Source organism: Lepidochelys olivacea (assembly GCF_965140295.1).
Source record: "Lepidochelys olivacea isolate rLepOli2 genome assembly, chromosome: 2".
Taxonomy (NCBI): Eukaryota; Metazoa; Chordata; order Testudines; family Cheloniidae; genus Lepidochelys; species Lepidochelys olivacea.
Genome location: NC_140412.1, coordinates 57,823,168 through 57,847,645, shown reverse-complemented (window position 1 = coordinate 57,847,645; position 24,478 = coordinate 57,823,168). Strand labels below are relative to the sequence as shown.

At 39.9% G+C, this 24,478-nt stretch overlaps 1 protein-coding gene across 9 annotated transcripts in view; it reads right to left on the bottom strand.

Moving 5' to 3' along the window:
- Positions 1 to 24,478, bottom strand: part of STAU2 (staufen double-stranded RNA binding protein 2) — a 225,177-nt gene that overhangs the window by 5,327 nt on the left and 195,372 nt on the right. The window lies entirely within an intron of this gene.

Below are 24,478 nucleotides of genomic sequence, written 5' to 3'. Positions count from 1 at the left end.
ACAAGAGCATAGACCTCTGCTGCATCCACTGTATAACCGCCTCCCCTCCTCCCCATGTTCCATAGCCTCCTCACCCAGATGCCCAAGAACGTGGGGGGGGGAAGCTCCGGGCACCCAGCCACTCCACTCTAGGGGATGGCCCAAGCAACAGAAGGCTGCCATTCAAACAGTTTTATTTTTAGTGTGGCTACAGTAAGCAATGTGGCCTTGTCCTTCCCTCCTCCCCCACCCCACCCAGGCTACCTTGTCCATTATCTCATTTTTTTTAATTAATAAAGAAAGAATGCATGTTTTCAAAACAATAGTTACTTTATTTTGAAGGGGGGAGGGTGGTTGGCTTACAGGGAATTAAAATCAACAAAGGGGGCGGGTTTGCATCAAGGAGAAACACACACAACTGTCACATCGAAGCCTGGCCAGTCATGAAACTGGTTTACAAAGCTTCTCTGATGCGCAGCGCACCTTGTTGTGCTCTTCCAATTGCCCTGGTGTCTGGCGGCTCAAAATTGGATGCCAGGAGATTTGCCTCAACCTCCCACCCCACCATAAACATCTCCCCCTTACCCTCACAGATATTATAGAGCACAGAGCAAGCAGCAGTAACAATAGGAATGTTGGTTGCGCTGAGGTCTGACCAACAGCGCCAGCGTGCTTTTAAACGTCCAAAGGCACATTCTACTGCCATTCAGCACTTGCTCAGCTTATAGTTAAATTGCTCCTTACTAATGTCCAGGCTTCACGAGCCACGGGAGCAAGGGGTAGGCTGGGGTAGGTGCGACTGCATGGTGCTACTGGCTGGGAGAGCAGCCTGAGGCAGAAGCCTCTAGCTTGCAGGAGAGCAGACTTGCAGTGGAAGTGGTGGAGCCGTAAACCATGCCCTGGAGGTTGCTAGGACCCAGGCAGCAAAGATGTTCCCAGAACCCCATGCCAAGCTATATGTCCGATGAGGACAGCTACCAATCCTACTGCACCATCTGCTGCAGAGTAGCAAGAGAGCAGAGTTGCAGCGGAAGCGGTGGAGCCGTGCACCATAGACAAGGACGGCTAGCAGTCCTACTGCACCGTCTGCTGCGAAGGCATCCAGGAGCTGCTGTTGTGTAGCAATGCCAGCTGCTGCAGGTGCTCCTGTGTCGAATGCTTGGAGGTCCTGGTAGGGCAAGGTACCTCGGCCAAGGCAAAAGAGCAAGAGCCCTGGAGCCATTACATGTGTCAACCACAGAAGTCCTACGGGGTGTTACAGCACCAACCAGACTGGAATGTACGGCTGCAAGACTTCTTCACCAGCAACGAAGGACAGGAATATGATGCACTTAAAATCTAAAAAGGCCTGCACATTTCCCAGAGTCACTACCCTTGATAACAGAATGTCAATGATTGCATTGGCTACTTGGATCACAGCAGCCCCTACAGTAGACTTGCCCACAACAGCAGCGGTGATGGTGAGCTGAGCGGGCTCCATGCTTGCCGTGGTATGGCGTCTGCATGGGTAACCCAGGAAAAAAGGCACAAAACGATTGTCTGTCGTTGCTTTCACGGAGGGAGAGGCGACTGATGACATGTACCCCAAACCACCCACGAAAATGTTTTTGCCTCATCAGGCATTGGGAACTTAACCCAGAATTCCAATGGGCGGTGGAGACTGCGGGAACTGTGGGATAGCTACCCACAGTGCGCCGCTTCGTAAGTCGATGCTAGCCACGGTAGTGAGGACACACTCCGCCGACTTAATGCACTTAGTGTGGACATATGCAATGACTGTATAAAATCGAATTCTAAAAATTGACTTCTATAAAATCGACCTAATTTCATAGCGTAGACATACCCTGAGTCAGATGCCACCAGCAGAAGGTTGATTTGCCTTTTTGGTGGTTTGGGTTCTGTAGTTTCTGCATCGGAATGTTGCTCTTTTAAGACTTCTGAAAGCATGCTCCACACCTCGTCCCTCTCAGATTTTGGAAGGCACTTCAGATTCTTAAACCTTGTGTCGAGTGCTGTTGGTATCTTAAAAAAATCTCACCTTGGTACCTTCTTTGCATTTTGTCAAATCTGCAGTGAAAGTGTTCTTAAAATGAACATGTGCTGGGTCATCATCCAAGACTGCTATAACATGAAATATATGGTAGAATGAGGGTAAAACAGAGCAGGGAATATACAATTCTCTCCCAAGTTCAGTCACAAATGTAATTAGCGCATTATTTTTTTAACAAGCGTTATCAGCATGGAACATGTTCTCTGGAATGGTGGCCAAAGCATGAAGGGACATACGAATGTTTAGCATATCTGGCATGTAAATACTTTGAAATGCCAGCTACAAAAGTGCCATGCAAATGCCTGTTCTCACTTTCAGGTGACATTGTAAAGAAGAAGAGGGCAGCATTATCTCCTTTAAGTGTAAACAAATTTGTCTTAGCAATTGGCTGAACAAGAAGTAGGACTGAGTGGACTTGTAGGCTCTGAAGTTTTACGTTATTTTGTTTTTGACTGCAGTTATGTAACAAAAAAATCTACATTTGTAAGTTGCACTTTCATGACATAGAGATTGCACTACAGTACTTGTATGAGATAAACAAAAGAAATAGTGTTTTTCAGTTTATCATTTTTACAGTGCAAATATTTGTAATAAAAATAATATACACTTTGATTTCAGTTACAACAGTGTACAATGTAAAAAATGTATGAATATGTAGAAAGTGTATGAAAATGTAGAAAAACATCCAAAATATTTAATAAGTTTCAATTGGTATTCTATTGTTTAACAGTGCGATTAAAACTGATTAATCATGATTAATTTTTTTAATCACAATTAATTTTTTGGTTAATCGCTTGAGTTAACTGCAATTAATCCACAGCTCTAAAAATTAACACACATTTCGGTGTCAAAAGCTCCCCTATGTTAGTGGGGACATTCAACAAGAAGAACTAGGCTGAATTTATTCTTTGCTTCGTAATTCACCTTTATCCTGAAACTTTCCATTCCTCAAGGACAAACCCCAGAATAAACATTTAGAAATTGGAGAGTTCAGTGAAGTTTCTTTATTCCTACTTGTCAACATAAACAGGCTCTCTGTATGCTTTTATCTGAATTTTCAGTTCCTGTTGGACCAGAGACACAGCCATCACCCCAAGAATCACACACAGGCTACTGTTGTAACAAAATGCTAGATCTGCTTTCACAATTAAAGTGATAGTTATTCCTGGATTCTCTCTGTGGTGCCTTCCCTTGAAATGTATGTTAACATAATTTAAATATTGCTAGACAACCTGTATCCGGGCCAGCTGAATAGCACCACAAGAATTGTGATGCTGCATTATATTAGTGGTCTATCCATTCCAATTTCCTGTTTCTGACAATGAACAGTACCTAAAGCTTTCAGAAGACAGCACAAGAAACTTCATAATGGGCAAGCATGGAGTAACTTGACCCTCGGAGAAGTTTCTTCCTAATTCCGGGCAGTTGGTAGTTGGCTTATATCAAGAAGCATGAGGGTTTGCACATTTTTATCTTATAAATGCAATTATGGATTTATTATTATCCATATAAATATCTGAACCTTTAAAAATATCCTGCTAAACTTGAGTTTTATCAGCATTACCAACATGCTCCCCTTGCCCTGCCACCCAGTCCTTCTTGACTTCCAATGTATTAACACAGATAACTTCTTGTCTGCTCTCGGCCCCCTCCTCCATTGATGTGGTTGTTGATTCCCTCCATTCTACAGCCTTCACCACCCACAACTCCTTTGTTACTCTTTCCCATCACATAGTCTGCCTTACCAAAGCTCAGCACTGTATCTACCCAAGTATCTGCTTCCTCTGTTCTACCTCTAGCAACTCTAAGGAAAGCCATATGATCACGCAATCTTCCTCCACAACAAATTTGTTCTCTTACTGCTGCAGTTCTGCTATTTTCCTAAGCAAGCAGCTTTATTTTTCCACCTGGACTGACGTGTCCTATTGCCTCCCCTCCCTTCTCCTCTGACAAGAAGATTTCTCATTTAATCTCCTCTAACTCCTCCATATGCTCCAGTGGATACCCCTCCCCATCCCATTCTGCTTTGTCTCTCTTGTCCCCACCCTCCCTTATCCTTCTCCACAGGCTCCTTCCCCTCACAATACAAGCATGCTTTAATCTCCTCCACCATAAAATCAAAATTCTACCCTTGACTCCCACCTGCCTCTCCAAATACTATCCCTTTACTGCCAAGCTTATTGAACACACCATGTACAACTTCTGCCTTGAGTTCCTCTCCTCCAACTTCATTCTTTACCTTCTTTAAACCACCTTCCCAACCTTGAAACTACTCTCTTTAAAGTCTCACGTGACCTCTATTCCATCTTTGTTCTCCTTGAGCTCTCAGAGGCCTTTGACACCACTGACCCACTTGCTACTTCTTAAATTTCAGTTTTCCATTGGCTTTTGAGACTGTTCTCTCATGTTGCTCTTTCTGTGGACTGTTGAGTGGGTCCTCTTCTCTTTCTAGTGGGTATTCCTCAAGGCCCAGTCTTTGGCTCCCCATTCTTCTCTTGATACCTTTTCTTTCAGAGATCTTAACCACAAGTATGGCTTCAAATACCATCTTTACGCTGACTACTCACAAATATACCTCTCCATTAAAGGTTTGCCTCTTTCCATTCAATCTCAGATCTTCATCTATCTTTCTGACATCTCCATATGGATGATGTTTTGGCAATATGGCCAAAACTGAGCTTTTGAACTCCAACCTAAAAGCCTTCCTATTTTTCCTTCACTTTGAATAATTCCACCATTCAGTCACTCAAATCAGTTATTTCCCTCTTATAAATCTCTGCACATCCAAACCATGTCCAAGTCTCACTGCTTCTATCTACATAATATTTCTAAGGTTTGTCCTATTCTATCTATCCAGACTACCAGGCGCTCATCATCTCACACCTCAATTTATGTAATTTCCTCTCTAGCACTGAAGCCAGCCACACTGCCTCCCTCAGGTCAATTCAAAATGCTGATGCTAGGATAGTCTTCCTGACACTGGCATTCTGAGCACATCCACCCCCTTTGCTGTTTCCTTCCAGTGGCTCCCTGTCTTCCACTGCATGAAACACAATCTCCTTGTCTTTGTCTTCAAGGCCCATCATTCTTCAGCCCCACCCTATAAGATCTATGAGTTCTCAACCTTTACCTTTTCTCTACCAATAATGCCAGCTGTGATTTTCTGATTAGCTGCTTGTCCTTCAGTCACCTCTATGCTTTCTCCTATGCCACCTCCTATGCATGGGGAAAAACCTCACTGTTATAATTTGTAAAGCCATCACCTTATTCTCATTAAGACATCTGTTATGTGCCTACAAAATCAATACTGTCTGGCATTGGTTAGGGCAGTGGCAAGCTGAGACTTCTGCTTTTCTGTTACCTCATCCCCATTTGTCTGTTTTATCCATCTGTTGCTTCCTCTCTGATTCCAAGATTGTAAATTCTCTGGGGCAGGAACTGTTGTCTTGTTTTAACTTGTCTGTATAGTGCAGGGTGGATTGATTTAAATCAGCAGACAGGAAACTTTGATTTAAATAATCAATTTTTAACTTGTGTTCAATTGGTCCTTATTAGGTATTTTCCTAAAGAAAGGTTGGTTCTCACTGGTTGGTAACCATTTAAAAATGTTGATTTGCAACTAAATATAGTCTTTATACTAAATTTGTTACTATTCTTTGCTAACCATACATATTTAAGCAATTGTATATCTTAGCACGCATTGATTCACGTTGTTTATTTTTACATTTTTGTTATGTTAGGAAATGATGCATTTCTTATTTACGGCATGATTACTTTTTTTTAGTTATAATTTGCATCAAGCTCTATTTGGATGGACATTGCAATTCAACTAAAAATGCACAAAAAGCACTTTAAAATTGTTTCCTACATAAAACAACCTTAAATGATCTGGATACTTTTTTATATAAGTTTATCAAAACACGTTTTGCATTGAAAACCAGCTGGTTTATTAAACAACGGAAGGATTATCTGTAGTTACTCAATTGAATTGATTGTTTCTGATCACCATGTCTTTAAAGACTTTTGAACCAGCAGATTTCATTCTCACCTCTAGTTTGTATTTGTAGATTGGAAGAGGAAAACAAGCTTTTCGGCTATTTCAGCTCTCAATCAGTTTCTTAACTTTCAGTGAACTAGCCATTAAACTGTACTAGCTGAATAAACTTAAATGAAGAAAATGTTCTTTCTGTACCTGCAAAAAGCTGCCAAATGCTGATTTAGCACTTCAACAAACTGGTTCCAGGTGCTTATTCAGTGATTTCCACCAGTTCAGTGGTTTGACTTTCTTTAAAGCTTTGGCAGCAAATATGTACTGCTTAATATATTCTAAATTAAATGTAGCCTGTATTAAATATAATTAATGATTTTAGTATTATAGTGAGTTTAGTCTTTTAACATAGGTTATCAGAATTTTAAATAGGTTTATTTCTAAGAAGTGAAATGTATTAATTTAAAAAGAAAAGCTGATTTAAATAAAAATTAATATTTTAATTTACAATTTTTTCTTCTTTTTATCATAGAGCTGTATGTCCTAGCAAAATGGAGCCCTGATCCTTCATTGGGGCTTATAGGTGATATTATATAAATTAATAAGCATCCAGCCTCTATCTTGTAGAAGTGAGTTCACAGGTTAATTATGTGCTGTTACCTTCAGAAAAACTCATGGAGGATGGCTGAGGTCCCAAGGGACTGGAGAAGGGACTTACTGATCTTTAAAAAAGGGAATGAAGAGGACCTGGAGAATTATAGACCAGTCATCCTAACTTTGGTACCTGGAAAGATACTGGAACAAACAATCAGTTTGTAAGTATCTGGAGGATAATCAGGTTATAAGGAACAGCCAGCATGGATTTGTCAAGAACAAATCATGGCAACTGACCTAATTTTCTTCTTTGACCAGGTTAATGGCCTAGTGGATAGGAAGATGTGATATATCCTGATTTCAGTAAGACTTTTGATGCAATCTCACTTGACATTCTCAAAAGCAAATGAGAGATGTAGTCTAGATGAAATTGCTATAAGGTGAATGCACAACTGGCAGAAAGACATACTCAGAGTAGTTATCTATGGTTTGTTCCAACCAAGAGGGTGTAGTTAGTGAGGTCCCATAGCGGTCAGTCCTGAGTCTAGTACTATTCAATATTTTCATTAATCATTTGGTGAATGGAGTGGAGAATCTGCTTATAAAACTTGCGGATGACACCAAGCTGGGAGGATTGCAAGCACTTTAAGGACAGGTTTAGAATTTAAAATGACCTTGACACACAGGAGAATTGGTCTGAAATCAGCAAGATGAAATTCAGTCAAGACAAGTATTCACTTAGGAAAGAATAATTCTGGGGTGTATTAACAAGAGTGTTGTATATAAGACATGGGTGGTAACTATTCCATACTACTTGGTACTGGTGAAGCCTCAGCTGGAGTACTGTGTCCAATTCTTGGTGCCACACTTCAAGAAAGATGTAGACAAATTGGAGTGAGTCCAGAGGAGAGCAACAAAAATGATCAAATATTTAGAAAACCTGACCTATGAGGAAAGGTTAAAAAAACTGGGCATGTTTAGTCTTGAGAAAAGAAGATGGAGGGGGGACCTGATAACAGTCTTCAAATATGTTATGGGCTGGTATAAAGAAGACTATGATCAATTGTTCTCCATGTCCATTGAAGGTAGGGCAAGTAGTAATGGACTTAATCTGCAGTAAGGGAGATTTAAGTTAGATATTAGGAAAAACTTTCTAACTATAAAGGTTGTTAAGTTCTGGAATGGGCTTCCAAGGAAGGTTGTAGAATCCTCATCACTGGAGGTTTTTAAAACAGATTGGACAAACAGCTGTCAGGGATGGTCTAGGTATACTTGGTCCTGCCTCAGTGCAGGGGGTCAGACTTGATGATCTCTCAAGGTCCCTTTCAGCCTTGCATTTTATGATTCTATGAACTAAAAGTCACTGAAAACACTTGTCAAGAGCCAAAATGGGCCTGTACAGACTTCTTTTTAAATTAATTGTTAAAATTATCGAGATCAGAATAAATTTTCTTTGTTACATATCTACTATTGTTTTACTTGTCTAACTGCCTACTGTGGAGATATGCTAAGGAGGATGAAAAGTTGTAGAGTAGCTTCAACAAGTATTTCTTTAATCTTTGCTGAAACCCTATTTTGGAACGTCTTAGAGGAATATTATCCTGGATCTCACAATAGAGTTTGTAAGAACATCTCTTTTCCTTTTCCTTTGGCAATGGAAGAATATCACTGCAAAAATAAACTGTGCTGAATGAAGGCACTGGTCTTTACTACCCTGATGTCAAGGGTGGAAACATGGGACATTTTTACCTGATTTATATAGGGAAAATCCTCAGTAGGATACCATTCAATGTTAAATACTATTTACAAAACCTTACAAGACTTTAAAAAGAAATCTTGATGCTTGTTTTGTGAAAGCAATCCAATTAGTCTCACTTGTCTTGTAACATTGAGAACAGAGGTGCGTGCACACATACTTCTCACAGAGATCTAAACATGGTGGACACAAAAAGTAAACTAACAAAATTTTAAACTACCTCTCCTTATCATAAGTGACACTATCTATCACTGTTTCATAATACAGTATTTGTGATATTGTATGGAAATGAAGCAAACTCAGGTCTAAAGTAAAGATCTACCCTAAACTACTGAAGTCAGTTCACACATATACTTGAATTAGCTTGTGGAACTTAACACATAGTAATAGCCCGCAAGACACTTTGTGAGGGTGAAGTTAAGCTTTCAGGTGCTCAAATATGTCTTGTGCTTCTCCTGCCCATCTCTTCTGGGAAACGTGTGGAAAGTGTCATCTTAACTCTGCATTTTCCAATTTTCTAGAGTGTGTATACTATCATGCAAAGTTAGCAGTCTTATGATGTAGGTAAGGAGATCTTAACTCTATAGTTAATGGTTTTACACTGTTTGGATTTAGGAAATTAAAGTCTTTCTTTTTGGAAGGACACAAGAAGCACAGGGCACCACTGAACACCTGTAACCTTAACTCCACAGTAACAAAAGAATGTTTTGGGGGGGTGTGGGGAGATCATTTTTTAAGAGAAAGGGAAAGTGGAAGATTACTGTAGGAAACACAATTGAGGGGCATTGCATGGAGAATGGGATTGTGTAGAGATTTCCTGGGTGTACATCTAGCCCCTTAGTTATGAATTGTCTCTCTGCTTCCTGCTGGCTTCCCCATGCTTCTGTTAGGAGCCAGGATGGGGGCAACTGATAACTGAGGGGCTGTGAGCAGGAATGGACCTGGTAGCTGCACTCCTCACAGCTCTTCATCATCTACCAGCTCCCCAACTCTGTGCCCATGATAAACTTGGAAAAGCTGAAGGTAGGCAGGAAGCTAGCAGCTGAGCGGCTATGCAGAGTAGAAGCAGAAGGGGGTTTTAAGTTTTGTGCAATGAAGAAGAGCTACAAGCAAAGACAATGGGCTAATTTTCATCCATAATTAAATTCTATGGCCTCACTGGATTTACATCCTAGATGAATTGATAAAAATAACTTCTGAACTTCAGTTAAATGTAAAAGAAAAACTGGAACATTTGACAACGAATCTGGTGAACACTGTTTTTAAAGGCTTGATACTTCCTTCCATTGAGAGTTTTCTTACAAGAGAGCATCTGCACATATTATATATATATATATAGCGCAAGAGAGAAATATTTCTCCCCCAGAAGATTTTACAACTGTTTTGTGAATAAAGACCCATAGGTTATACAACAGATGTTTTTGGCGCTGCTGTAACTATACAGAAAACAAGTGATACATGAAATGTGTAAAAGATATGATGCCAACAGGATGCACTACATTACTCTTTGTTTGTCTTGGCTGCCATGTCTATTATAAAAATGTGTGTATATCAGGATGGAGATGGCGGTTTCCAGTTATTTTGGCTATTTGTAGCTTTACTTAAGTCAATTTGCAATTAGTAAATGGTACTGAAATTTGTGACTATTCTTCCTGCTGCCCTCTATAGGGATTAAATGTTTTGTAATGACAATCTAATAACATTAAGTCATTCTTTCACAGAGACCAGCAGGCAGAGCCTGCACTAGAGGATGTGTTTTTCAGCTCACGTCCACATGATAAAGATTTCATGGGGTCTTTTCAGCACAGCGTACAGCTGTTTTTCTCTGTTTAGATCTGTTGCATTTCAGAATCTTCTTATTAAACTCAAATAGCCAAATTTTGTTGTCTTCAGTGTATTTCCAGTTGACTTTACTGCTTGTATCTCAGAGTAGATTATGGCCCTAATTATTCCTATTAAGTACTCAGTGACCACAAACTTCATCACAGCAATGCCACAGTCCTGGTAAATATACCGTTCAACAGTGTCAGCTCACAGTGAGGTGCCTTCTAATTCCAGTTGTCATGGATGATACCTATCCCAAAATGCCATAACCGGTGACAGCACAAAAAATACTGCAACTGGCATTCACAAGTAGACCATGTACACCTTGCAAACACAAGTGGGGCAGGGGCAGGGGCAGGGGCAGGGGCAGGGGCAGGCCCTCCCTCCATATTCCAGCCACAAATTCTCTTTCTCTGCACCCCAACTGGTCCCTCCCCTGTATCCATAGCTGCCAGATCCCGCCTGTCCCAGCCCCCCGGGTAAGCAGAGCCGCCATGCCCCTCTAGGGCTCTGTCCCACCTAGGGACCTCAGAGCCCAACCGGGAAGGGTGACAGGGCCAGGCCCTAGTTGCCCACCCTGGGGAAGCGAGAGGGTCACGGGGAGCTGCAGGCTGGCACTGAGTCCTGGGTTCTTTGCCAGCAGCCTTGCCACCATGACAAGGAGCATGACACTGTCCCCACCTCGAGTGTGAGGGTGCAGGTACCCCTCCAGCATCCCCCAAATTCTCCCTCCCAGTACTCATCCAGCACCCCCCCCCAAATACCCTCTCCCAGTACACACACATCCCTCCAGGCCCTCCAGTTTTGGGGTTTTTATTTTGAAGTTGATTGTCATCTCTGAGCTTTGTTGCTAATGTGGACAAATTCCTGCTAGGGCTTGTAGCTTTTTTTTAATTAATAAAATCTGTACTAGGTATCTGATGAAAGCTTTCATTTGTTATTGACGTATAGACCAATGTGTTAATAAATAAACTTTGTTTCAATAAATAGATTAGGCTACGTTGGAGCTAGTTTTTAAGTGACTTGAGGCTATTAATGCAGTAAAAATCTGGCAACCACTCCTCTCATAGAGTTCAGGCCTAACTCTGCCTGGGATTCTTTTTCCTTTCCTCTCTTCAAGACAGGTGCCTAGGATGTTTCTTACAAGAAGCTGGGAGGGCAGGGGAGTAGAAGGAGGAGGACCTCCCTCGTATCTTTTAACCTATTGTTAGGGTACTTAGCTGGGGATGTGGGAAATCTTTGGTTCAAGTCCTCCCTCTGCATGATGAAGAGAAGGGATTTAAACAGGGATCTGCCACCTCTGAGGTGAGTACCCTAAACCGTGGGCTATAGGATATTCTGATGTGGAACTCCCTCAGTCCCATCTGTTAAAGCTGTTCCACTTTGGGTACATAAAGAGTCAGCAGATCAGAGAGAGTGCATGCAAGCATGAGACCGAAACTGTAGTCTGGGAGGTTAGAGCAGTCACCCAGGATGTGGGTGATCCATTCGCCATTTATTTATCTGCAGTGGAACAGCTTGAGCAGGAGAGACTGAGGGAGCCCCACACTGGAATATCCTATAGTCCAGTGCCTAGGGCACACATCTGAGAGGTGGCAGATCCCTGCTACACTTCCTTCTCCTCCTCAGTTCGGGGGACAGGGACTTGAAACAGCAGTCTCCCACATACCAGGTGAGTACTTTAACCACTGGGCTAAAAGTTAAGAGGGAGGTGGTCCTGCTCTCCCCAGCCATTTTGTGTGGAGTTACGCATGCTCTGAGCACCCCTACCCAATCAGGCCCTGCAGGCATGTTAGAGGGAAGACACCAGTCTTGCCCCAGTTGGTAAATTGCACTGGTGCTTAGGCAGGTGGATGCCTGGAGTGAGGCAGCAGGGCACATGCTCAGAGCCAGAACTTAGGTGCTGTGTGTGTTCAGGTGCCCACAGAGTTTGATGGAATCTGAGTGGGTATTCTGTGAAGACCCATGGGGCACAAATCTGGGATTTTGGTGCCTAAAATGGCAGGTGCCTAAATTCCTTTGTGAATCTAACCCTAAATCCCTGATTGCATCTGCACTCAGAAACCCCTAAATTGCAGCACCTATTATTGCAGGAGCAAAACTGGACCTGCAGTTGTTTGTAAACAAAAATGGAGATCAGTGAATGACAATCCAACCCAAAATTTCTCCTGGTTTAGAAAACAACAAAAAGTATGGAGGTCTTTTCTCCAGTGTTGGCTAACTACTGGCATAGTTATCAATGCAATCAATCAATGCAATCCTACTGAAGTCAAAGGTGTCTCCACCAGCAATGAGTGTGGCTTCATACCTTTTTAATATATGGATTGAATTTCAAATTTAAAGGCTGTTAGGTAATCAGTGCCAGGCCTGTTGTGAGTTTGAGGGCTTAGTGTTCCAAGAATACCAAACTGTTTTAGCAATAATTTTACACACACACACACTCTCCCTCTTGTTGAAGGTCTAAGGCTTTCTTACTCTTTTTGGGAGCAAATTTTCAGCCAGGCTTCTACCTGGCCTTGACTTTTTTACACCCAAAATTGCAGATGAACAGGAAGACAGCTGCATGTATTTGCTTATGCAAAATTGTGCATGGACAGATGGCTGAGAATTTACTCCTTAAAGTGGCTATTGAATCTGCCTTGATTTATCAAGATGGCAATATAAACTAAACAGAAATCAAGTGAGGGGTATTGAGAATAAATCCCTTTCCCCCACAGTTGCTATTGTAACTGAATTTCCTGTATCACAAGCAATACGTTCTGCTAGGAGTCTTTGCCCCCTTCCCCACAATACCCCATGCTCTCCAGTTGATTAACCAATGTTAACATCTGTTTAAACATTAAATTTCAGAAAGGCTTTTCACACTACACAATGTAAGCCTTAATTAAATGACTTCTAGCCCTTTTTGCAAATAGCGTGTACCCAATGTATTTCATGCATAGCATAATCTGATTAACTCATGTAATTTACATGGAAATAGTATTTTCCAAAACAAATTAATCTCTGCACAAAGGAACATTCACCTGGTATGCACTAGGGTTAAGGGTAATGGTTGCACCTGCCAAAGAGGGGAGGGGGAAAGAAGCGGGAATCCTCTGTTCAAACAAAGGATGATGATTCATGAATATAGAACTTAGAACCCTTCTGAAAAAGTTGGCTGTGGTAGTTAAAGCTGTCCTAACCGACTTTAACAGACGCAACCAGTATTTGCATGCCAGGCAATCCATGTAGACACTGACCTTGCCAGGTTTATGGGGATAATCACTAAGTAAGGATTAACTGTCCTTGAACACCTTTTCTAATGTATTAGGCACAATCAGGCTTCTAGCAACATCAGGCATGCATGCCTTCTTTCACCCACTGTCTTTTTATTGTACAAACATATTCATATTCGGAATATCCCTATGTCCAGCTCTTAGTATCCCAGGAACTGGATGGAATACAAGATTGTGATCCACAGGGTTGTTGGGGGGTGGGTTGGGGCCCTTAACAGTTCACGGCAATAATGCAGTGGGTTGTGTTCATTGATTTTTCACATCAGTAATTCAGACTTTTGGCACTTTGATTTTTGCCTTATCTTAGCACATGAACAGCCAGGGTATGGCCCTTGATCTCATTCCTGTGACTGTGCAGTAGCTCCAGCAGCAGAATATGCTGACGCGTTATCTTTTAAGGCTTGAGATGCAGATGCAGTTGTGTGATCAGTCTGTGATAAGGCAGTTCTATCGCAGTATCGCTTGAACCAAAACCGTTTCTGTACATGTTGGGCTTAAACAAATGACATTGAATCATGGTTTATTGGTAACATATTGGGTATGCACATTTTCAAATGTATGCTTTTGGGTGAAGAATGTTTGAGAATTTAACATGTACAGCTACATTCACTGCTAACATAAGTGAGCACAATGCTATTGTGGGGCTTGATCCTGCATGGGGCAAATGCCCAGTGCTGAGTGTAGAAGAAGCTCAAGCTCACCATAATAATTAATAAAGACAAAAGAGAGCCAAGATAGAGCCTAGAAGAACTCAGTCTGGCACTGACTCTAGTGCTGAGGCATTATCACCAAGTTTAGGCCTCGTTCTTGTTTATAGGTGGGAGTAGGAGAGAATACACTGCTAAGAACCTCATTTTCACAGCCAGGAGTGTGCTTATGTCCATGTTTCCTCAGGACTCCCTCCCGCTTTTTTGACTATGTTTTTGAGATTAAGTTAGCAGGTATGCAAGGAACATGGGCAAAATATTTTAAAATGCCTAAGTGGTGACTGTCAAAGGGATTTAAGGCATGTCTACACTTCGAGCTGAGGAGACATATCTGATATTCAGCTTGAGGAAACACACCCAAAATAAAGTGCTAAAAAGGTAATGTGTAGCTGCGGTGGTGTGAGCAGCAGAAGGGGCTAGCTGCTGCCAGTATGAGCTAGTTTGAGACAGTCTGACTGCAGCTACGCTCTATTTTTAGCATGCCAGCTCAATTAGAGCTAGTGAGGCTATGTCTCCTCGAGCTGGGAATCACACCCTAAGCTCAAAGAGTAGACATATCTTTCAACTCCAAAGTTATTTAAGTGCTTTTGAAAAGGTTATCCCATGAGCTCTTGTAATACTTGCTGTGAAGGACTACTCTTACTTGTATCCACATGTAGCATCTACTCACATTTGTGCTGGAGACTGTTGGTACCTGTCAGTAAATTTGATAACTATGGCAACAAGACCAACAAGCTTATACTCCCTGCCGTGCACCAAGCAAAGACTTCCAACATCAAGAATGCCATACACAATGGGGTTGTAGCGGCTTGCCCCAATGGTCAATTTGGCTGTAGGGGTTTAGCTTCCATAGTCAAAAGTTAAAAAGGACTTAATTAGAATTCTTTTCTGAAAATATTTGTCCTTTAACTTGTACCTTCTAGGTTTAGCTTCCTGGTAATTCTGATAGTCTTATTAAAATAATTTTTATTTCTGAATCCAAGATTTAAACCATATTTTTCATTCAGTTACCACCATTTAAAGAGGGAGAGCAGAGGGATTAAAGGCACATCACAGCTTGGACATTCTGTGAACATATAGTAAAAATATTATTTCTGAACTCAAATTTACATTGTATGTTACAGTAGAATTTTATTGAACCATGACCCAATGGAAACCTTCTGCAAACAATAAGTAGATCATAACCCATTTGGAGAGCCATTCTGTATTCTAACTTGCTTTTTTTAGACTTATTGCTCTGATCATGCTGATATAAACAATGACTATTCAACCCAAAGAAACATTCACATCTTTGAAGACACATAGTGCAAATTTGTAAATCAACTCCATCTCTAACATTGCATCTAAAATCAAGTATAGCTGCAATTAATTAGAGGCACAAAATAAAAGTATTTAGATATCTAACTACTGGATTTGCTAATGCAATCAGATGTATAAATGCTATAATTTGGGCCAGAACTTGAGTGTGGATGCAAAGTTGCAGGTCTAAAAATTATAGGTACTTTAAGAAACCAGGCCCTCCAAACTAGACTGGACAAAGCTGGAAAATATACTCCAGCAGAATCCTGCACTGGCGCACAGGATGGGCAACATGACCCAATATATCTTTTCCAATGCTAACTTCTGTAATGATTAGAAATTATCCTTTTCAGCTGTGTTCTCAGTACACTAGATCTAATTTAATTAAATTATTTTTTTATGGGCATTCCTATGTCAATTACGCATCAAATTCTTCTGTGTTATATGGTTGCACCTTCACTGAAGTTAACCCTATTAATACTGAGAGCTGGTTTAACTGAGGAGAATTTGGTCTCCTGATTAAAACTGGGCAAACTCTTTCAGCCAAATCTTTTTTGGTGAAAAAAATGCAGATTCAGTTACATTTCCCTGAATTGTTTGGTCAAACAAAACCTAAAAAAAAAAAAAAAAAAACAACCCTGAAAAAACTGAAGTATGTTGTTTTGACATTTTCAATATGAAACATTTTGATTCAGAAGGACTGTTTTGAAATTTCCTTAAATTTGTACATGAGAAAATGTTAAATAATGAAATGAAGGGAACTTCTTTTAACTTTTCAATTTGCTGAAAATTTCAGAAAAAATAATTTTTGGTTTAAGCCAAACTGATTTGTGGGGGGGCGGGGAGGGGAGGGGAGGAATTGCCAGCAAACCCAAAAATCTGCTATTCACACAGCTCTACTCCTTACTTTTAAAATGTACATTCAGGTCCAAAGGTGGAAGCCTTTGAAGTCATCTGCTGAGGATCTGGTGCACATTTAAACATTTTCTCTTCATCAACAATGCTGTCTGCTATGGCTCAGACTCCCATATCAATGCTCTTACTTTTCAAACAGCTTTTACTAAATGGCTGGTAGCAGATAAACACACCCAAAGTTTAGCCAACAAGAGAGAATTTCAGCTCAATCCTGCTTTCATTGAATGAAACAGAAGCAGGACTGGGTTCTCTACACGAACAGTAATACTGTCCTAACACATATGGGGTTGTAAGAACAGCAGTTGGCAGCCCATAGCATTTAGAAAGAAAAGTGGAATAGTTTGGTTTTTTACTGTGCTCAGATCTACAGTCAAAGATTTGTCTGTTTAAAATTGTAGACTCTAATACATGTTTTAATTAAATAACTGCCTCAAAATGAGTTTTAATAAAACAAGAGATTTGCATTGACTCTGTAATTTAAACTTTTCTTCCTTAGCAATTGCCAACATAAAGAATGGCCAAAAACTTGCATTAAAGATAAACTCACAAAGTGTAACCACACCAAAATTTTAGGGCACAATGAAGGTCAAACCACCAAATGATCTCAGTACACACCCCATAATCATAATACCATGTTGGGCAAGATGGAGGCGGTCACATAAGTAGGATTCGCAAAAAGAAAAGGAGTACTAGTGGCACCTTAGAGACTAACCAATTTATTTGAGCATGCTCAAATAATGCTCAAATAAATTGGTTAGTCTCTAAGGTGCCACTAGTACTCCTTTTCTTTTTGCGAATACAGACTAACACGGCTGCTACTCTGAAATAAGTAGGATTGTAACACATTCACCAGTGGGTTACAATACTTTGCACTTACATAATGCATGCATCCTCTGATCCACTGAGATCAAGCTGCTGAAATCAACGTACAGAGTAACATTATTATCCCTGTTTTTAAAGATGGGGATACTGAGATGAAGAGAGACAAAGTAAATGACTGGCTCATGGCCGAACAACAGGCAGTTGCAGAACTGTGAGATAAGTCTAAGATAAAATAAATTTAACTTAGGGGGAAACTTAAAAGAATATAGCTTTAATTGTTTGAGGAATAAGGGAAATTTTTGAAAGGTAGAGAATATATGATGGTAGAAAATAAAAGCACTCTCTCCACTGTATTCCAATTTTTTAAGTCAAATGTGTGTCTAACTCCTGACAATACCACCCACCTAATCTTTATTTTCTCATGAATTTTAAACCTGTAAACATTTTTCAGGAACTAGAAAAATAATTCTATTTCCATTTTAAGAGGGGAAAAAATCTTTAAACAAATCTATTTGTTTTGCTGAAATGTTCTACAGAGTAGTTTAAAGTGGAAAATACAGAGGTTTTTTTTTTTTAAAGATTGGCAGGATATTATTTCAAAGGACTTTTCACTTTGTTCTCAGTACTAAAGCATCTGAAACAATCCCCTAAATATCGGATTCCTTGTTTTTAATAAAATTTTTTTACAAAGAAAGAATTTCTATTCATCTTCTCATGCCAAGTAAGTGCCCTTAGATTTTAACTGCCTTTCAGTCTGCACACAACCAGAAACTTCAGTTTGTAAACAGCAGCACATGACAGTATTAACTGCAAATGGCGGCCCACTGGTTTCCAATCTCAGATTATATTGGTGAAACAGAACAATATACTTGAAAAATATAGATAGTTTATTGCTGAAGATTCTTGCATTAGTCTCTAAAGAAATCCACATCTAAATGTGTTCTTTCCTTGATCCAAGCTCACAACTCACTTGTATTGAACAAGCCACAGAAGAATATATGCAATTCTGTCAAATATATTTCCCAGCCTGGGTGTGCTGAGAGGGGTGAGGCTGATGGCATCTATAAACAATCAGCATCTTACTTTAAATATCATTTTACCATGAGGATATAAATAGACAAAAATATTAAACACATAAATAGGTGAAAATTCTACATATATATATATTATTCCATATAATTAAAAGATTTTACAGTTCTATATTCAAGACAAAAGTGCTTGATTATGATCCCTCTCACACCATTTTTACATGGATGTAACTGTACTGACTTGAGCGGTATTTTACTCCTGATTTAACTTGGTGTAAGTGAGATCAGAAACTGCCCCCAGTATTGCAAGCAGGACTTCTCATTTAAAGCAGTTAGTAATGTAATTTTGTCCTTGCTAATTGTTGACGACTTGTCCTCATCCTGTTTTAACCTATAACCATCAGCTCCTTTAATGGAAGTGTCTATAAGGATCTTCCCTAAATATGCTTTTCCAGCACACTTAATGTCTTTTAATGTCTTTCCAATTAAATCCAGATGTGAAAAGCTTAAAGAACAGTTCTCAGGACTGAAAAAGATGACATAAATCTTGCAGCTGACAGAGATCCCACTGAGCTCAGTTGGGGAAACTCACAGAGGACTTGTTGTGGGCCAGAAAAACTGCTGGGTATAAAGACAGATGTGTACACTCCTATTTTAAAAAAATGAAATAAAGCAATGCTTCCTACAGTACAGTTCCTATGAATACTACCAGAGATATTAACAGCTCAATCCTGCAATGGGCTGAGCACACCCTGTAACATGCAGATCCCCCTCAGCCCCCACTGACGTTTCAGAGCAGAGGGTGCTGAGCATCTCAAAAGGAAGACTCCTTTGCCCTTCCAGGACTTGATCCTTCAAGATAATGGTCCTCCTTGTCCCACCACTGATATCAATGGGAGATGGAGGCACTCAGCAAAGCCAGGCTCAGAACCTCTTTCCCCCTGCATAAATCAGGATAGCAGACTGAACTGATTTTGTTACAAAGGATAAACACGATGTGCTATTATAATTACAAATTCTCACTAATGTGATGAGGAGCTGGGTACTCCTAATCATTGACCACTGCTGCTGGGCGAGTGCTGTTTGTGCAGCTGGCAACTTCTGCTTTTATTTTGTTTTCATTATCATGGCTGTATGCTTTAAAAAAAAGTTCATTTTTTATGGTGGTACATAGTCTTTTTGCTCTTCCCAGATGCTAGGAAGTGTGGGTTCAGCCCAAGCCAGGTCTATTTCAAAGGGACAGAAAAAGGCCACAGTTTGGTTTAAAGAAAACTGCTGGAAGGTAGCCCAACTACTAAAGACTTTAATTCTCTCTTGCCCTCCCATTTTTTCCCTCTACACTGGTAAAATATCCACACAGATCCATGGTTTCCAAAAAGGTGCACATCCATGACAGAGCAGGGAGAAAATAGAGGTGTGTCAAGAGATAAGAAAGGTGATTGGAGACATTAACTGTCAGATCATAATGACTGACAAGTACAGTAACTTCAGTAGCAATTTCAAACTCCAAATTTGTTTCATTTTTCTAATGTTGATGGCATATTCTTAGCATAGTTTGTTAGCATAAATGAGACTAAAGAAACACATGGAGCCTGGTTTTCATAACGAGCTTACGTATCCACAATATATGGTCATTCTACATGCTGAATTGTCACTATGAATATTGTATGGTTTTGTTGTAGCCCTGACAGCGCCAGGATATTACAGATACAAGGTGAGTGAGGTAATATCTTTTATTGGACCAGCTTCTGCTGGTGAGAGGGACAAGCATTTGAGTTACACAGAGCCCATCCTCAGGTCATATGGGATTTGGACAAGCTATTTAGGAGCCCACATTCCCACAATACACAGACACACAGAGGTATTTTGGAGTTGGAAATCCACCAGATCCCACCCTCTGTTTTACTTTTTTCTTATTGCCACCACTGTTAAAGACATCCTCTTGGGCTGATGGTTGCACATGGCTCCCACCAAAGCCAGTCAGTGCCTTTACAAGCTTCATTCGGAAGACACTGAGTGGCCTCTCTCCTTGGAATGAGCATGCTCCCAGCCGTAGACAGCTCAGGGAGTGTGGTAGTGAGATCAGATCTCCTGTACAGGGACAAGCATGTTGGCTCACATATTTTCTTTATATTTCTGAGATACAAGAATATTCACTTATCATTATAACAGCACTATGTTGGCTCCCTGCCTTCACTTGAGTATGTACAATGCCATATTCCTCAGCACCAAGATCTAAAGTTTGAAAAACGTACATCAAAGTATTATGGAGATGCTTAAGATCTAGCTATTCTACCCACAACTGACTGCTTGTCATTGAGGCTCAGTGAAAAGGGCACTGGAGACCTTGGCTTTGACATTGGCCTGCTGTATGACTTTGGACAAGTCACTTCACCTCAGTTTTCACCATCTCTAAATCAAACAGGCAAAATACTACTTACCTCCTTTGTACCACCACTTTGAGATCTACGTATGAAAACCGCTATCTACCTATTAAGTATTTTTACTATTTTCCACACTTTTAAATAGGTCACTTTTGGGGGGTACATTTTCTTTCTTTTCCTCAGTAGTTGTGCGTCACTCTTCCGAGTGAATTTCAGGTATTTTTGAAACCCCTTTAGTAGTTAATTGTTAAGCAATTTTCAAGTGTTTTAAACAAAGAAAACCTATGTTCAATGCTAATTTATAGCACTGTGTATGTCCCATTTAAAGTGACTGTGATTCAGAAGAAACTCTGGTTAGAGTTTTTCATTGAATGAAAAGGTTTAAAGCCAATAAAGTCTATCCAGGATTTCATCTGGGAAAATGAAATAGAAAGCACATTTGTTTCTGGTCATTGAATTTTTAACCTGGGTCTGTTGCTCCTGCTGTTAAACTCTAACACAGTCTCTACTAGAATGTAGTGCCCAGTAATCCCAAATCTCAGTGTTTGGGAGTGAGAGAGTTGAATTGCAAACTGACACATTTATGTTTTGTTACTGTCCTTTACTTCTTCACTGCAATGTAAAAAGACAGCTGCAAAGTTTGTTATTTTAAGAGAGGGTTTCCTCCCTGTTTTTAACATTAGACACATCAAGTCCTAAGTACTTTCTTTTTCCTGGAGGACTCTGGCAATCTTTGGAGGACCTGGAATGCAACACCAAAGCTGGAGGTTGAAACCCGAGATGCAGTTCTCTTAGACCCCATGGAGTGGTGGAGTGGAGAGGAGATGTCGAGCCTGAGGTTGGGAGAACAGTAGCACAGGTTTCAAACTCCAGGTGTAACGACACATTCCAGATCCTCCAAAGAGAGCCCGTGTCCTTCAAGAAAAAGGTAAGTCAAGAACTGATTCTTCCAATGTCAGCAGAAAGCTCCAGTTTCCCCCCTGCTTCTTGGAATATTGTATTCTTGTTGATTGATTGTATTTTTTACATTTTATTTGAAAATAAACAAATATAATTAAACAAATAGCCTGTCTTTATTCATCATAAAGGAGTAGTAAAAAGACAAGCACATTGGGTTTCCTTTGGTTTGCAATTCACCTTTAAGGGATGTTGAAATACCCTGCAAGAGCAGGGTTAAAAAGAAAATTAAATAGCAAGCTGCCTGTTCCTCACTTAAATGACTAAACTGAACTATATCAATTTCATACTTTAATGATAAAATTGCAGGAAAGCTTTAGAAACATGTAAGTGTTTTAGCCTATTGTAACATAGTTATTTTTCAGAATGGTAGCCATGTTAGTCTGTATCAGCAAAAACAACGAGGAGTCTTTGTGGCACCTTACAGACTAACAAATTTATTTGGGCATAAGCTTTCGTGGGCTAGAACCCACTTCATCAGATGTTATTTTGTACACCATTTCAATTATTTCTGAAGTATCTCAAAAAATAAGACTACGTCTCAAGGAAATCAACGCCAACTTTTTCATTTATTTAGTAAGGGAGCAGACAGATTTATTCATCTGTACTTTTTACCTATTAAAATGCCAGTTTTCTGATGGAACAATATTCTCTAATGGCCAGCTGCACCCTTAGATGCAACTCTTATTTACTTCAGTATGTTGATTTCAATGGAAATTGACTGCATGCATTTGAATTTGTTCTGCAAACATTAACATCTATTTTTGGCTGCTACTGCAATATAAATTAAAAACGGTAAGAGTAATAATAAGGAGGGCAAGATCAAGCACTTACATTAGTTTCAGTGAAGGCTCTCCTATTCTAACTTCCAAACAGAAAAAGAAAAAGCTGTATATACATTTCTGAAGTTGAATGCTCATACTGTGCTTTATGGTTTGTAAGGTGCTTATCCAGACACATCAACAAGCAGGTACCAGATTTCCTTGGGAATGTTGATCCCTTAAATGCAGGAACCTCTCCAACTGGCAGTTTAGCAGTACAGATTAGACACTGCTTGATTCTGATTAGCTGAACTCCACAACTGTAGACCTGCTTTTCTTCCATTTACAGTTACAGTCAAAAATGTAGATGTATGTCCAACAACTATCCTGAACAGCTGCCTTTTAGGCTGCAAGGTCTGTCAACTGCTATTTTATCATTCCTACTTTACATTTATTATTAAAACTCATTAATTATAGCTGTCAAAAAAAGCTTCTTTCAAAATGTTGCTAGTTACAGAACAGTCTGTCAGTCATTTACACTGTACTCAGGATATCTGCTGGTTTGTTTGATCACAAGCATTGTACATGGCAAAAAATTCATACTGTAAAAAGGCTTTTTCAAATAACAGCTGGACTGAAAGTTTTATAACAAACACAGGGGCCAAGTCTTTAATCATACAAGCAGTCCTCACACACATGATTCCAAGGGGACTACTCATGTGTGTAAGGATGTGAGAAAGGGTTTTCAGGACTGGGCTGCAAATGTCTTTATCCAGCCACAATAAGGTAAAATTACTCAGAACCAATACATATAAACAATGCAACAGCAAATATTGCTGTGATTTACATGGCATAAGATGGTAAAACCTTATGCCCACTCCGACTTAGTTCTAGGAATCTAACACGTAGGGCATATGTTATCTCATGTAAACCACACATTCAGATAAATTAACCACTAACTTTATAAACTCTCCCTCTCTCATCAAAAGGGGACAGAAAACTAAATACTCTTATAATCACACATATTTTAAAGTAAAACAGTATTAATGTCTTTCAGGCATAAATGAAATCTAATGTCAAGCCATACTTAGGAAAAAAGTTTAAGTGGATAAGAGGAGACACCTTTCTTCCACTGTGGAATTTGCCTCAGCCATACACAGTAACCCAAACTCCTGAAGCTAAAAAGCCTATAAACTCTCCAAACCACCAGGCAGATTCTACACACAGGATTGATTATACAGCCAGAGAAGACCATCCCGTAAACACAAATTATAATATAAAACAATGTCAATATGCATATCATGGTATTCCATTATTTCAAATTAAAAATAAAGTGAGCCACTGGAATGACCATCAATAAGAATATTTCTATATTTGTCGAATCATATTTCCCATAAAAGAGAAATCCTCAATTTAAAACTTGAAGAAAGACCACAGTTTAATTCCCACACTGAGCATAATTATCCTATTGTGTGCATGTATCTAATCAGAAAATGAAACTTTGAGATCAGTAGTAAAAGAGAAGGCTTCTCATTGCCTATCAACGTACTCTAGTTCTAGCCAATTTCTGTCCTCATATTTGTATGCTATGTAAGACTGTGCATCCTCATTATTTTAAAGATACATTCTCATCAGTATAGACAGAGGGGCCAAATTTCAGTGAGTAGCATTGTGACCTGATGCACGGGGTTACAACACCACTCACATTTGGCCTGGCTGCCCCTCTCTCCAGATAAACCAGACTTGCAAACAAAAAACTATTTAGTTATTTTGGTGCAAAAGTGTGTGTGTAGACTAGCCCTAAACCTAGAGGCAGGGCATGAGCCACTTATGCAGCTAGGGTTTGCTCGCTCCCTTTCCCCACGTTAAATACCATGCATATGAACACTATATAGGTAGGGGTTTAGGCCAAGACTCCATGCAGTTTGCAAACTCCCAGGTCATATTATCATTATTCTATGATCACTCCCGAAAAGCTTCTTGCCACTTATGATAACGCCATTTCTTGGTATGGTTCCACTGCAGTTAGGGCATCGTGAGCCCTAAATATTTTGCCCATACACAGTAGAAATGTTCAAAAACAGACTCCAACGAGAGACTGCTGAATTGGAATTAATTTGCAAACTGGATACAATTAAC